The sequence below is a fragment of the Lethenteron reissneri genome, chromosome 1, assembly GCF_015708825.2.
Source record: "Lethenteron reissneri isolate LAM-NWPU_2019-01 chromosome 1, ASM1570882v1, whole genome shotgun sequence".
In the NCBI taxonomy this organism is placed as follows: domain Eukaryota; kingdom Metazoa; phylum Chordata; class Hyperoartia; order Petromyzontiformes; family Petromyzontidae; genus Lethenteron; species Lethenteron reissneri.
In genome coordinates, this window is record NC_083779.1 from 8,575,938 (window position 1) to 8,589,288 (window position 13,351).

Consider the following 13,351-nt stretch of genomic DNA (forward strand, 5'->3'; position numbering starts at 1 on the left):
TTTTATCTTGATACGTGACTTTACCGAAAGAACCAAAGAATAATTCCTGCAGTCACGAAAGCTCCAAATTAAGTTTTAGCGGAGGCGCTTTACAAAGAATTAGCGACGTGGTGGTGGTGGTGAGGTGAGTGACATCGGTGAGAGGAAGCGATGCGGGGGCGAGGATCTGTGATGGTGCGTGAATTCGGTGGAAGCGAAATTGCTAAGAGTAAATGACGATTGCATGAATGAATGGGGTTATAATGAGTGAATGCATGCATGGGCTCAATGAGTGATGGCCGTGTCGTGAGAATACGAAGAAGGAGCAGTAACGGTGGTGGTTACGAGGGGGAGATTAAGGGCGGGCGGTGGGGTGGAGGGTGTCGTGGGGGTGAGCTCTGGGTAACAAGAAGTGACTTTTGAGTGAGGAACTTTAGTGAGCGAGGTGGCCGCTCCATGTGGAAGGAGGGGGGGGGGGAGTTTGTTCCAGTGAAGGTGGAGAGAAGAGAGTTGGGCTCTGCAGCTGCTGATGATGATGACTCCATCATGCGCCAAGGGTGGCAGTGAGTGGCAGTGCTCCACAGGTTCCACAACGTGAAGAACCACTGCTCGAGACAAAGGGAATTTTTTTATTTTCTTCCACGAGCGGTTCTGACATCTATCCCGTCACTGCGCGTAGCTGCGCCCTTGGTACTTTCTTATTCCATTCCCCCCCCCCCCACCACTTGAGCCGTCTCCTCTGCTCGCTCAGCTCTACTCATTCACCACAAGCCGAACCCACAGCTCCACCTCCTCCTCCTCCTCCCATGCTTCAGTGTCTTGACTGAAGGCTCTGTCCGCCTACCCCACGCCCTATGTGCACTGTGCAGGGAGTTTGCTGGCAGTGTCTGCAAGAGGAGGCGGCGGCGGCGGTGGTTGTGGGTTGGGGGGTGGAGGTGGGGAGGGGGGTGGTGGTGGGTGGGGTGATGGTGGGTGGGGTGGTGGTGGTGGTGGGTTGGGGGGTGGAGGTGGAGAGGGGAGGGTGTGGACGTGTGGGAGAGTGAGTCGACAGGGCCACATACCACGACGGCAGTGAAGTCGTAGTGGTCATCATTACTACAGTTGCACTGCCCATGCACTGCCCATGTTGTCTATGCACTGCCCATGTTGCCCATGCACTGCCCATGTTGCCCATGCTGTCCATGCGCTGCCCATGTTGCCCATGCACAGCCCATGTACAGCCCATGTTGTCCATGTACTGCCCATGCACTGCCCATGCACAGCCCATGTTGTCCATGCGCTGCTGGATGAGGGCCTCTCCGCCCCACGCCGCTGCTGCGTGCAGTCCCCGTGTGACCGTGACCCCTTGGGTGGCGCTGGGCCACCCCCTCCCCCCATCCCACCCCCTCCCCCCACCCCTTCCCACCACCCCCTCCCCTCTCCCACCACCCACTCCCACCACCCCCTCCCCCCACCCCTCCCACCACCAACCCCACCCATCACCTCCCTCTCCCCACTCCCACCACCCCCTCCCCCCACCCCTTCCCCTCTCCCACCACCCCCTCCCACCACCCCTCCCCTCTACTACCACCCCCTCCCCCCACCCTCTCCCCCCACCCTCTCCCCCCTCCCCCCACCCTCTCTCCACTCCCACCACCCCCTCCCACCACCCTCTCCCCCCTCCCCCCACCCTCTCCCGCGCCGTGCCGACCTTCACACGCGCTCCTCGCGAACAGCACTTGCCCCAGCAGTCTGTCGAGGCTATACTCCGGGTGATCTTTGTCTTTGTAACCACTGCCAAGCCGGTTCGCTCACGGGTTCATCCGGTGGCCGGGGGCGGGAGAACGTAGGAGTGCAGTACAACACCGGGCATTTCGCTGCACCAGTCAATCGGTGCCCAGCTGAGCCCTCTCCAGGCTTTGAATCCTGCTTGGCTTGCGAGATCCGGCGCGTGGGGAGTGGTGGTGGGGGGGGTCACACAGGTTGGTTTTCTCCCACGCGCACTACGATGTTGCTGCACGAGCGGGAATGGTGGTGGTGGTGGAGGTGGGTGGGTGGGGTGGTCGTGTGGGTGGGTGATGTTATTCATCTTTACGGGAAAGCCTTCCCAAGTCCTCCCGGTGTTATCATCACAGGGGGTTGGCGAGAGAGAGGGGGATGGGGTCTTGCATTGCTGGACATTGGGTAAGAGGATTCCTTCTCAAATCGTGAGCGGTTTCACGAGGAAGGGATGGGGGGGGGGGGCGGGGCGGTGACAATTTACACCCCTTACCCCCCCCCCCTCCCTCTCCACCCGGCCCCGCACGGATGGATTCACGAAACCCACTTTTGCTGTACTGCGTTTGCCACGTGCTCGCAGCTCATGTTGGGCATTGGGAGTTTCGCCGATCTGTGACGCCATCTGAATTCATACCACGTGGTCTGCGAGGCTGAACCGGCGGCACGTGGCGAGCCGGCAACGCCTCCATTCACACAGCCCACTTCTGTATAGCCCCCACCCACTCTCTCTCTAGCCCCTCCCACTCTCTCACTAGCCCCTCCCACTCACTCACTAGCCCCTCCCACTCACTCACTAGCCCCTCCCACTCACTCACTAGCCCCTCCCACTCTCTCACTAGCCCCTCCCACTATCTCACTAGCCCCACTCACTCACTAGCCCCACCCACTCTCTCTCTAGCCCCTCCCACTCACTCACTAGCCCCACCCACCCACTCACTACCCCCTCCCACCCACTCACTAGCCCCTCCCACTCACTCACTAGCCCCTCCCACTCACTCACTAGCCCCACCCACTCTCTCACTAGCCCCTCCCACTATCTCACTAGCCCCTTCCACTCACTCACTAGCCCCTCCCACTCTCTCACTAGCCCCTCCCACTCTCTCACTAGCCCCTCCCACCCACTCACTAGCCCCACCCACTCTCTCACTAGCCCCCACCCACTCTCTCACTAGCCCCTCCCACTCACTCACTAGCCCCTCCCACTCTCTCACTAGCCCCTCCCACTCTCTCACTAGCCCCGCCCACTCTCTCACTAGCCCCTCCCACTCTCACTAGCCCCTCCCACTCTCTCACTAGCCCCACCCACTCTCTCACTAACCCCTCCCACCCACTCACTAGCCCCACCCACTCACTCACTAGCCCCACCCACTCTCTCACTAACCCCTCCCACCCACTCACTAGCCCCACCCACTCACTCACTAGCCCCACCCACTCTCTCACTAGCCCCTCCCACCCACTCACTAGCCCCACCCACTCTCTCACTAGCCCCTCCCACTTACTAGCCCCTCCCACCCACTCACTAGCCCCACCCACTCTCTCACTAGCCCCTCCCACTCTCTCACTAGCCCCTCCCACTCTCTCACTAGCCCCACCCACTCACTAGCCCCTCCCACCCACTCACTAGCCCCACCCACTCTCTCACTAGCCCCTCCCACTCTCTCACTAGCCCCTCCCACTCTCTCACTAGCCCCTCCCACTCTCTCACTAGCCCCTCCCACTCTCACTAGCCCCACTCACTCACTAGCCCCACCCACCCACTCACTAGCCCCTCCCACTCACTCACTAGCCCCACCCACTTACTAGCCCCTCCCACTCACTCACTAGCCCCTCCCACTCACTCACTAGCCCCTCCCACTCACTCACTAGCCCCACCCACCCACTCACTAGCCCCTCCCACTCACTCACTAGCCCCTCCCACTCTCTCACTAGCCCCTCCCACTCACTCACTAGCCCCTCCCACTCTCTCACTAGCCCCTCCCACTCTCTCACTAGCCCCTCCCACTATCTCACTAGCCCCTCCCACTCACTCACTAGCCCCTCCCACTCACTCACTAGCCCCTCCCACTCTCTCACTAGCCCCGCCCACTCTCTCTCTAGCCCCTCCCACTCACTCACTAGCCCCTCCCACTCACTCACTAGCCCCTCCCACTCTCTCACTAGCCCCGCCCACTCTCTCTCTCTAGCCCCTCCCACTCTCTCACTAGCCCCTCCCACTCACTCACTAGCCCCTCCCACTCTCTCACTAGCCCCTCCCACTCTCTCACTAGCCCCACCCACTCTCTCACTAGCCCCACCCACTCTCTCACTAGCCCCTCCCACTATCTCACTAGCCCCACCCACTCTCTCACTAGCCCCACCCACTCTCTCACTAGCCCCACCCACTCTCACTAGCCCCACCCACTCTCTCACTAGCCCCTCCCACTATCTCACTAGCCCCACCCACTCTCTCACTAGCCCCACCCACTCTCTCACTAGCCCCACCCACTCTCTCACTAGCCCCTCCCACTCTCTCACTAGCCCCTCCCACTCTCACTAGCCCCACCCACTCACTCACTAGCCCCACCCACTCTCTCACTAGCCCCTCCCACTATCTCACTAGCCCCACCCACTCTCTCACTAGCCCCACCCACTCTCTCACTAGCCCCACCCACTCTCACTAGCCCCACCCACTCTCTCACTAGCCCCTCCCACTATCTCACTAGCCCCACCCACTCTCTCACTAGCCCCTCCCACTCTCACTAGCCCCACTCACTCACTAGCCCCACCCACCCACTCACTAGCCCCTCCCACTCACTCACTAGCCCCACCCACCCACTCACTAGCCCCTCCCACTCACTCACTAGCCCCTCCCACTCACTCACTAGCCCCACCCACTCACTCACTAGCCCCTCCCACTCACTCACTAGCCCCTCCCACTCCTCACTAGCCCCTCCACTCCTCACTAGCCCCTCCCACTCACTCACTAGCCCCTCCCACTCTCTCACTAGCCCCTCCCACTCTCTCACTAGCCCCTCCCACTCTCTCACTAGCCCCTCCCACTCACTCACTAGCCCCTCCCACTCCCTCACTAGCCCCTCCCACTCTCTCACTAGCCCCGCCCACTCTCTCTCTAGCCCCTCCCACTCACTCACTAGCCCCTCCCACTCACTCACTAGCCCCTCCCACTCTCTCACTAGCCCCGCCCACTCTCTCTCTAGCCCCTCCCACTCTCTCACTAGCCCCTCCCACTCACTCACTAGCCCCTCCCACTCTCCCACTAGCCCCTCCCACTCTCTCACTAGCCCCACCCACTCTCTAGCCCCACCCACTCTCTCACTCGCCCCTCCCACTCTCTCACTAGCCCCACCCACTCTCTCACTAGCCCCACCCACTCGCTCACTAGCCCCACCCACTCTCACTAGCCCCACCCACTCTCTCACTAGCCCCTCCCACTATCTCACTAGCCCCACCCACTCTCTCACTAGCCCCACCCACTCTCTCACTAGCCCCACCCACTCTCTCACTAGCCCCTCCCACTCTCTCACTAGCCCCTCCCACTCTCACTAGCCCCACCCACTCACTCACTAGCCCAACCCACTCTCTCACTAGCCCCTCCCACTATCTCACTAGCCCCACCCACTCTCTCACTAGCCCCACCCACTCTCTCACTAGCCCCACCCACTCTCACTAGCCCCACCCACTCTCTCACTAGCCCCTCCCACTATCTCACTAGCCCCACCCACTCTCTCACTAGCCCCACCCACTCTCTCACTAGCCCCACCCACTCTCTCACTAGCCCCTCCCACTCTCTCACTAGCCCCTCCCACTCTCACTAGCCCCACCCACTCACTCACTAGCCCCACCCACTCTCTCACTAGCCCCACTCACTAGCCCCTCCCACTCTCTCACTAGCCCCTCCCACTCACTCACTAGCCCCTCCCACTCTCTCACTAGCCCCACCCACTCTCTCACTAGCCCCACCCACTCTCACTAGCCCCTCCCACTCTCTCACTAGCCCCTCCCACTCACTCACTAGCCCCTCCCACTCTCTCACTAGCCCCTCCCACTCTCTCACTAGCCCCTCCCACTATCTCACTAGCCCCTCCCACTCACTCACTAGCCCCTCCCACTCACTCACTAGCCCCTCCCACTCTCTCACTAGCCCCGCCCACTCTCTCTCTCTAGCCCCTCCCACTCACTCACTAGCCCCTCCCACTCACTCACTAGCCCCTCCCACTCTCTCACTAGCCCCGCCCACTCTCTCTCTAGCCCCTCCCACTCTCTCACTAGCCCCTCCCACTCACTCACTAGCCCCTCCCACTCTCTCACTAGCCCCTCCCACTCTCTCACTAGCCCCACCCACTCTCTCACTAGCCCCACCCACTCTCTCACTAGCCCCTCCCACTATCTCACTAGCCCCACCCACTCTCTCACTAGCCCCACCCACTCTCTCTCTCGCCCCACCCACTCTCACTAGCCCCACCCACTCTCTCACTAGCCCCTCCCACTATCTCACTAGCCCCACCCACTCTCTCACTAGCCCCACCCACTTTCTCACTAGCCCCACCCACTCTCTCACTAGCCCCTCCCACTCTCTCACTAGCCCCACCCACTCTCACTAGCCCCACCCACTCACTAGCCCCACTCACTAGCCCCTCCCACTCTCTCACTAGCCCCCCCCACTCTCTCACTAGCCCCACCCACTCTCACTAGCCCCACCCACTCTCTCACTAGCCCCTCCCACTATCTCACTAGCCCCACCCACTCTCTCACTAGCCCCACCCACTCTCTCACTAGCCCCACCCACTCTCTCACTAGCCCCTCCCACTCTCTCACTAGCCCCTCCCACTCTCACTAGCCCCACCCACTCACTCACTAGCCCCACCCACTCTCTCACTAGCCCCACTCACTAGCCCCTCCCACTCTCTCACTAGCCCCTCCCACTCACTCACTAGCCCCTCCCACTCTCTCACTAGCCCCACCCACTCTCTCACTAGCCCCACCCACTCTCACTAGCCCCTCCCACTCTCTCACTAGCCCCTCCCACTCACTCACTAGCCCCTCCCACTCTCTCACTAGCCCCTCCCACTCTCTCACTAGCCCCTCCCACTATCTCACTAGCCCCTCCCACTCACTCACTAGCCCCTCCCACTCACTCACTAGCCCCTCCCACTCTCTCACTAGCCCCGCCCCCTCTCTCTCTCTAGCCCCTCCCACTCACTCACTAGCCCCTCCCACTCACTCACTAGCCCCTCCCACTCTCTCACTAGCCCCGCCCACTCTCTCTCTAGCCCCTCCCACTCTCTCACTAGCCCCTCCCACTCACTCACTAGCCCCTCCCACTCTCTCACTAGCCCCTCCCACTCTCTCACTAGCCCCATCCACTCTCTCACTAGCCCCACCCACTCTCTCACTAGCCCCTCCCACTATCTCACTAGCCCCACCCACTCTCTCACTAGCCCCACCCTCTCTCTCACTCGCCCCACCCACTCTCACTAGCCCCACCCACTCTCTCACTAGCCCCTCCCACTATCTCACTAGCCCCACCCACTCTCTCACTAGCCCCACCCACTCTCTCACTAGCCCCACCCACTCTCTCACTAGCCCCTCCCACTCTCTCACTAGCCCCACCCACTCTCACTAGCCCCACCCACTCACTAGCCCCACTCACTAGCCCCTCCCACTCACTAGCCCCTCCCACTGCCCATAGAAGCAGTTCAGCACGAGGTCAGAACCCGTGACCACCGGGACGCCGGCTCTATGAACTCAGCGGTGCTCTCTCCAAAGGGTTCACACTGGGACATTGAGTGAGCTCTGTGCCTGCCGAGCCTTGGACCACAGCCACCACCACCACGCCCAGCCACCACCACCACCACACCCAGCCACCACCACCACGCCCAGCCACCACCACCACACCCAAACACCACCACCTAGCTGACACCAGCCAGCCACCGCTACCACGCCACCATCACTCAGCCACCAACCACTCAGCTACTGCCACCCAACCACCACTCTCAAAGCCACCGTCCACCGCCAATACGACCACCACCACCACCACAACCACCACGCGCGGATGGTGGTGGTGGCGTGGGCTGAGTGTTGACACTGGCAAGAGGGGAGCTCTCTCGCGCTCCCCGCCCCGGGGCAGGGAGGCGCCGTGAAGGTCGCAGCCAGTGTTCGGCAGCAGGAGGAGGAGGGAGACGGCCACTCCTCCTCCACCACCTCCTACTCCACCCTGCGTGGGATGTTCACGCTGCTGCTGCTGCTACACTCGCTCCGTCTGTCCGTCCGTGTCCGCCTCGTCCGTCGTGCCGTGGTAGCGCTCAGCTACGCTGCGCTACGAACCCGGCGACTCGGAGATCGATCCCCCCGCTCACGGCCAACACCCGCTGACGATTCACTGAACCGGTCCCGGGCCTCCTCTAGGTCGACTCGGCCTCAAATGAGTACCCGGTGCGACGTGTAAACATCGACACTTTGGGAGAGACAAAGGCGGCCGGGCGTGGTGCTGGCCACCCACCCGCTATGCGTGCCGTGCCGGCCTTCATAGGTGCTGCTCGCTAACGGCACTTGCCCCTACAGTCTGTTAAGGCTACACGGGGGATTTTTCGATTTAAAGCTTTCGTGACTGCAGGGATTCATCTTCTTGGTTCTTTCGGTAAAGTCACGTAGAATGGAAATAATAAAATAATAATAATAAAACAATAAAATAATTCTCACGACGTTTCGGCCACAACGCAAGCAGCCGTCCTCAGGGGATCTTTGTTTTTGTGTCTGCCCATGGGGGGGGGGGGTGGGTCATGGTAGATCGGGGGGAGGCGATCCGGAATGCAGGGAGCTCGAGGCACAGCCCTGCACGGCAGTGGCCAGGTGTGAAAGCCGGGCCGAGGTCATTCCGAAGCCCGTTCTGTTCGCACTTGCACCAGGCGAGAGAGAGAACTCCAGAGAGGCCCGGCCGAGTTCTCGTTCACTCCAAAGAGCGACCACGGGGTCACCGACATGATGATGGACAGCAATGAAGCAAATAGCAAGTTCGATGACAAGAACAACAAAAACAACAAAAACAACCAAAACAACAAAAACAACCAAAACAAAAACAACAAAAAGCAAAACAACAAAAACAACCAAAACAACAAAAACAACTAAAACAACCAAAACAACAAAAACAACCAAAACAATCAAAACAACAAAAACAACAAAAACAATCGCTGCTTGTTCACATCAGAAAATGTAAAAAAAAATATTTTTTAAATAATTTCACAAACGTGAATAATCGGTGTTCGACATATATAAATGAACCCCGCGGGGTCGTTCGTGCGGCTCGACCGCGTGCTGTTGACGCCGCTCGTGTGGGGGGGGGGGGCTGCTGCTGCTCGACGACGATGGGACGGCAACGAACATCGTCTCCAAATGCATTCTACACAGCAGCGGGTAGAGCCACGGCTGATGATGATGGTGGCGATGATGATGATGGTGGTGATGATGGTGGTGGTGGTGATGATGGTGCTGATGAGGATGATGACGATGCCATCACCCAGCAGTGGATAGACCCACGGCTGATGATGGTGGTGGTGATGATGGTGGTGGTGGTGATGATGATGATGATGGTGGCGATGATGATGATGATGACGATGCCATCACCCAGCAGTGGATAGACCCACGGCTGATGATGATGATGGTGGTGATGGTGGTGGTGGTGATGATGGTTGTGGTGGTGGTGGTGATGATGGTTGTGGTGGTGGTGATAATGGTTGTGGTGGTGGTGATGATGATGATGATGGTGGTGGTGATGATGATGATGGTGGTAGTGATGGTGGTGGTGGTTGTGGTGGTGGTGGTGATGATGATGGTTGTGGTGGTGGTGATGGTGATGATGGTTGTGGTGGTGGTGATGATGGTTGTGGTGGTGATGATGATGATGGTGGTGGTGATGATGATGATGGTGGTGGTGGTGGTGATGATGATGGTGGTGGTGGTGGTGATGATGATGGTGGTGGTGGTGATGATGATGATGATGGTGGTGGTGGTGGTTGTGGTGGTGGTGGTGATGATGGTTGTGGTGTGATGATGGTTGTGGTGGTGGTGATGATGGTGGTGGTGATGGTGATGATGGTGTTGGTGATGATGATGATGGTGGTGGTGATGGTGGTGGTGATGATGATGGTGTGGTGGTGATGATGGTGGTGGTGGTAGTGGTGGTGGTGATGATGATGGTGGTGGTGATGATGGTGGTGATGATGATGATGGTGGTGATGATGATGATGGTGGTGGTGATGATGATGGTGGTGGTTGTGGTAGTGATGATGGTTGTGGTGGTGGTTGTGGTGGTGGTGATGATGATGGTGGTGGTGGTTGTGGTGGTGGTGGTGATGATGGTTGTGGTGGTGATGATGGTTGTGGTGGTGGTGGTTGTGGTGGGTGGTGGTTGTGGTGATGTTGTTGATGATGGTGGTGATGGTGGTGGTTGTGGTGGTGGTGTTGTTGATGGTGGTGGTGGTGATGCTTGTGATGATGATGATGGTGATGATGGTTGTGGTGGTGGTTGTGGTGGTGCTTGTGGTGATGTTGCTGATGGTGGTGGCGTTGCTGGCGCCACGTGGCCAGCCAAGTCCCTTTAAACAAACCACGTGGGCCCGGCTCCACAATCCGCAGCGCGCATAGGCGGCGCGGGGTGCGCTTGTGCAGTAGGGAATTGAGCGGCAGTAGCAGCAGCAGTGAGTGGGAGATCGGAGCAGCGGATTTGGGGAAGACGCCGGGAAGCAGAGGAGGAGGGCAGTCGACTCGGGGCAGCCGGGAGCCGTGCCCCCCCCCCCCCTTTGTGGCCCCCCCTGTGCCCTCACCCACATGGGAAGCTACTCGCAAGGCGAAGCAGCAGGTACCCAGCGCGTTAGGGAGGGGTCCGTGGCGACTGGGGCCTCCTGGTGGTGGTGATGTAGAGGCGTGGGTGGTGGTGGTGTAGAGGAGTGGTGGTGGTGGTGATGTAGAGAGGCGTGGGTGGTGGTGGTGGTGATGTAGAGGAGTGGTGGTGTAGAGAGGCGTGGGTGGGTAGTGGTGATGTAGATAGGCGTGGGTGGTGGTGGTGATGTAGGGAGGAGTGGTGGCATGGGTAGTGGTGCTGGTGCTGATGTAGAGAGGGGTGGTGGTGGGTGGGTGGTGGTGGTGAGGTAGAGAGGTGTGGGTGAGTGGTGGTGGTGATGTAGGGAGGAGTGGTGGCATGGGTAGTGGTGCTGGTGCTGATGTAGAGAGGGGTGGTGGTGGGTGGGTGGTGGTGGTGAGGTAGAGAGGTGTGGGTGAGTGGTGGTGGTGATGTAGGGAGGCGTGGTGGCATGGGTAGTGGTGGTGGTGCTGATGTCAAGGGGTGGTGGTGGGTGGGTGGTGCTGATGTAGATAGGTGGTGATGTAGAGAGAGGGGTGTTGGTGGGTGGTGGTGATGTAGAGAGGGGTGGTGGTGGTGATGTAGAGAGGGGTGGTGGTGGTGATGTAGAGAGAGGGGTGGTGGTGGTGGTGTAGAGAGGGGTGGCAGGGTGGTGGTGATGTAGAGAGGGGTGGTGGCGTGGGGGCTGGTGGTGGTGATGTAGAGAGGGGTGGTGGTGGTGGAGGTGGTGATGATCCTGGTGTGAGTGGTGCGGGGATGATGTCGCCGATGCTGCTTAGAGGGTTGGCAGCTTAATGGTGCGGCTTGGTGGTGGTGGTGGTGGCGGTGATTGTGGTTGTGGTGGTGATTGTGGTGGTGGTGGCGGTGATTCTGCTGATGGTGCTGGTGGTGATTGGACCTTGGTTGATTCGGGGGGGGGGGGCCCTAGTGGGGGGCACTCCTCTGTGTAGGTGGGGGGGGGCACTGCTGATGGTGCTATTGGGAGCGATGGTGGCGACACTGCTGGTAGTGATGCTGGCTGTGCTTGCTGTGTGCTCAATTCGCTGAGTTATCACACACGTGTCACACACGTGTCACACACGTGTCACACACGTGTCACACACGTGTCACACACGTGTCACACACACGCGTGTCACACACACACGTGTCACACACACTTGTCACACACGCGCACGTGTCACACACACACACACGTGTCACACACACGTGTCACACACACACGTGTCACGTGTCACATACAGGTGTCACACACACACACACGTGTTACACACACACACACGTGTCACACACACACGTGTTACACACACACACACACGTGTTACACACACACACACGTGTCACACACACGTGTTACACACACACACACACACACGAGTTACACACACACACGTGTTACACACGTGACGCACACGTGGCACACACACATACAGGTGTTACACACACGTGTCACGCACACATCCCCCGTGTAGCCCCCCCCCCACACACGCTGTTGCACTAAGTGCTGTCAGTGAGTAGGGGGGTGCTGTACGCACACAACGCTCGGTCGCCTTTGTCTCCCCAGTGGCGAAGTTTTACTCACCGCACCAGGTCCTGATTTAAGGCCCAGTCGACCTAGGGGACGCCCATTACAAATTATGAATATCGCTCGCCGCTGACGTTCGGCATGGCCAGGAATCGAACGCGGGTCGCCGGGTTCGTAGTGCAGTGTGCTAACCACTGCGCCACCGCTCCCCATAAGCGGATGCGTGGTTGTGTGTTTAGGGATTGAGCGTTCGGTGCTGCAACGACCAAATAACAGTGGCGAACATTTGAACTGGTGCCGGACCTCCGCTACGTCGACTCAGCCTTAAACAAAAAGTACCTGCTCGAGTGTTTAAACGTGAGGACAGTGGGGATACGAAGCTGAGCCGGGCGTGGTGCTGGCCACATCACCCCCCACCAAGTCCGGCGTTCCGGCTCGCTACCACTTGTTCAAGGCTGCACGGGGTTAAGTGTTTGGATTAATTCCGGAGGAACCATTCACCTACACACTGGCTGAATTATGCATCCCCTCACTCACCCGCCCACCTACTCACTCACTCACTCACCCACTCACTCATCCACTCAATCACCCACTCTCACACTCATTCACTCATCCACTCACTCTCACACTCATTCACTCATCCACCCACTCACTCACCCACCCATCCACCCAATCACCCACCCACCCACTCACCCACCCACCCACGCACTCACCCACCCACACACTCATCCACTCACCCACCCACCCACACACTCACTCATTCACCCACTCACTCACCCACCCACTCACTCACTCACTCACCCACCCACCCACCCACTCACCCACCCACCCAATCACCCACCCACCCACTCACCCACCCACTCACTCACCTACCTACGCACTCACCCACCCACACACTCACCCACCCACCCACCCACTCACTTACCCACCCACACACTCACCCACCTACCCACTCACCCACTCACCCACCCACTCACCCACTCACCCACCCACTCACCCACCCACTCACCCCACCACACCACCCCCACCCATTCACCCACTCACTCCACCCACCCACTCACTCACCCACCAACTCACTCACCCACCCACTCACTCACCCACTCACCCACCAACTCCTACTCACCCACCCACCCCACTCACCCACCCCACACTCACTCACTCACCCACCCACCCACCCACCCACTCACCCACCTACCCACTCACCCACCCACCCACTCACCCACCCACCCACTCACCCA

At 59.5% G+C, this 13,351-nt stretch overlaps 1 protein-coding gene across 2 annotated transcripts in view; it reads left to right on the forward strand.

Annotated features, from left to right (window-relative positions):
• Nucleotides 1–10,427: 10,427 nt before the first annotated feature.
• The window catches only part of LOC133345376 (zinc finger and BTB domain-containing protein 7C-like), a 51,556-nt gene continuing 48,632 nt past the window's right edge, over nucleotides 10,428–13,351 (forward strand). For both annotated transcript variants that reach the window (XM_061556281.1, XM_061556118.1), the window contains exon 1: nucleotides 10,428–10,591. The gene's annotated coding sequence lies outside the window, so the exon portion shown is untranslated. The remainder of the gene's footprint in view (nucleotides 10,592–13,351) is intronic.